The following is a 2,905-nucleotide window of genomic DNA, read 5'->3' as shown; positions in this document are numbered from 1 at the left end:
CGGCCATGAAAGCGTTCAAGTTATAAACCAGAAAAAAATGCTTATTACTTCTCTTCACTTTTCAGTTTGTTATCCGATGACTGGGTTTTGCTTGTAGTTGTTTTGCGCTTTTCCATTTGTATTTTAGAATACAAACCCTAGCCCTGTCAGCGTGCTTGTGAACGTTGACATTGCGCGTTTGCGCGAAGAAGGGAAATACATTAAAACCTTCGACAGCCCGCGCGTCATGTAACAAATTTTCCCTTCCGTACCCTCGGTAAAATCGTCGTTGTTCCCTTATCCCACACCGAGAAGGGTGATATTGTCAAAGATATCTCTATAAAGTGCGGACCGGATGGCGGCGGATGGCGGATGACGAATGGAAAAATGCGGATAGAAAAATGAGGATTATAAAAGGGTGTTCCGAAAACGCGGAGTGCGGAGTGTAAAAAAAAACAACAACAACATTAAAAAACAAAAATTTAAAACAAAAATTGAAAAAAAAATAGTAATAAAAAAAATTAAAAGTGAATTTAGAAAATAATTAAATACATCAATAAACTAGAAATAGAAATTTAAGAGACAAAAGTAATAATTATTAAAACATTCACACTGCCTGAGGCGAACTGTTCATTTCATTCAGTCCAAATGGTATATTCAACTCACGATTTTCATAGTTAGCAGTTCACTTTTAGGAAAAAAAGGAAAGAACAGTCCGGTTTTGACCATGTCTAGAAAATGTGAGAAATTACACCTTGTTGCCTCGAAACAAACTCAAGCTTTGCTTCCCTCATTCGTATTTTCCAGTGAGAAAATGTGATTCGTCCTGTTCTGAACTTCAACCAATCAATGGAATCACTCTGCATTTTTGTCTTTTTTCCACTGAATCAATTTCGTCATCTGTAAACTGAAGTTTTCTTTTCGTTGCCTTGCCCCTTTCTTTGATCTCATCCAGACTGGGTAGCAGAGGTTTCATTAGCGATAGAGAATCTAATGTAAATGTAGGAACAACTGGATTTTCCTCTCTTATGCCATTTATATTTTCTGGAACAAGCTGATGATGTTGACTATTACATGTATCTGGGTCAGGTAACAGATGCAGTAATACAGCTGAAGGAACAGTTTCAGCGACAAGCTTTCTAAAATTCTGAGCCAAATTTACATTCGCATCATAGGAAGCTCTAGGGTCATAAGTATCCCACCTTGGTTTCGGTCGCTTCTTTTTCTCTTTGTTCATCGTGGGTTTTGTAAAATCCATGTCTAATGCTTGTGTCATGCCCTTATGAGTCCTCTTCCGTTGTTTCCAAGTGCACTTCCTCCCAGTGCAGGTTATTACAACATTTTCTCTCAGTGTAGCTTCAAGGTCAATAAGCGAGGCACCAATGTGCCGGCAAGCACCATCAGCCGTGATCAAGAAATTAGGAATTAAGAAAAGTTTCAACAGACATATTTTGATAAGCAGAGTCAAAGTTTTGAATATTAGATAAAATTAAATTAAATTATTCTGAAAGCCATAGAGATCACATACATTTCGGCATTATAAGATGTACTCAACAATTTGGAAATGAAGTACAAAATTTCACAAAGCTGCAAATTATTATTTTAATTAACACTTTAACATTGTGTCAGTTGAACAGATGAATCTGCGCTTATCATTTAAATCAAATTTATTTTAAGATGGCCAAATATTAGCCGAGACAGCAAGAAACTCATCCTCCTGTACAAGGGCAATGCGCTGTGTAAACTGATCCATCTGACTGAATTATTATCCATCCATCGTAAGTTGGTTTCTGTCCAACTTGCGTTTTCTCTCATTCCGTTGGTTTTACTCCAAATTTAACGTAGTGGTATCCACTAAACAAGTTCTTGTTCTTCATCAATTTTAACACATGTCCATCCCAGAACAGGGGGTAGCCTTTGAACGACTTGTATGCCTTGAGAGACTCGTGGTCATAACCCTCCTTGTTGATTAAGTAAGCGTACATGTCACCGTATGTAAAGTTCGGAAAATCAGAAAAGTCAGAAGTCGAGTCAGACTGTAACGTGTTGGAGCGAACCTTCTTTCGTCTGCAACTTGTTGACTATCACATCCTCAGGTTTCTCCTAATCGTCTATCGGTTCCAGTGTAAGATCGCGAGCCTTCTCCACCAATTCTACCAGTTCCTCCTTTCTCTTTTGCGAAACGGTTATTCCACGGCTCTGTAAATACGATTTCAACCCAGGAACTTTCCATTTTTGAACTACATTCTCTGCCGCTCCTATGGAAGCCATGTTGGAATCACATATTCCCCCGCATGAGCCTCGACATCGTGCACTCGCCCAAGGCCGTCCGGGAATACGAGTAAGGACTAATAAACACGCGATATAACGAGGCTCAGGTGTGCAGCCTGCCAATCACAAATCCCAACAGATGAGCTTATTCACTCAGGTCTAATTTTAGCGCGTCGCCACAAAATTCTGGAGAGCGACTGGTATAATTTTCTGTTTTATTTTACAAGTAAGCAATTCCTTTTGAGGTATATGGACGATAGCTTCATGAGAAGAGTTTACAAAGAAAATTGACTTCTTAAATTTCAACTTCATAATTTTGTTCCTCTACTCGCGAAAGCCTATCGTATGAATTTGAGCTGTTCGCTCAAATTTACAAAATGCCGTGTCTTGTTCTTTTGACACCAGAGTGTCTTTGCTCCTACGAGGATTAACGTGGTTGAGAAATAAGTTTGGAACTAAAACTGGTAAAAAAAAAAACAGATAAAAGCAGACTGCGAAGGCACTATATTACATCTACGGTAATATGGTTATTCTTCAGCCAGTTATCTAAAAGAGATTCCATAAGGTGAACATTGGCTGCTGTTGTACTCTTGCTGCTAAAAATTCAGTCGGCCTTTTACGAACGCAATTTTTGTTTCTGTTGCATTCAGTCATG

The 2,905-nt window shown here is 38.7% G+C and overlaps 1 pseudogene; it reads right to left on the bottom strand.

Annotated features, from left to right (window-relative positions):
* Positions 1 to 710: 710 nt before the first annotated feature.
* LOC149109449 (uncharacterized) lies at positions 711 to 2,256 on the bottom strand (annotated as a pseudogene).
* Positions 2,257 to 2,905: the final 649 nt, after the last annotated feature.

This window comes from Orbicella faveolata, unplaced genomic scaffold (genome assembly GCF_042242905.1).
Source record: "Orbicella faveolata isolate gen_17 unplaced genomic scaffold, um_ofav_v1 contig_25, whole genome shotgun sequence".
In the NCBI taxonomy this organism is placed as follows: domain Eukaryota; kingdom Metazoa; phylum Cnidaria; class Anthozoa; order Scleractinia; family Merulinidae; genus Orbicella; species Orbicella faveolata.
The sequence above is the reverse complement of the archived record's forward strand: the minus strand, read 5'-3'. Positions and strand labels throughout refer to the sequence as shown.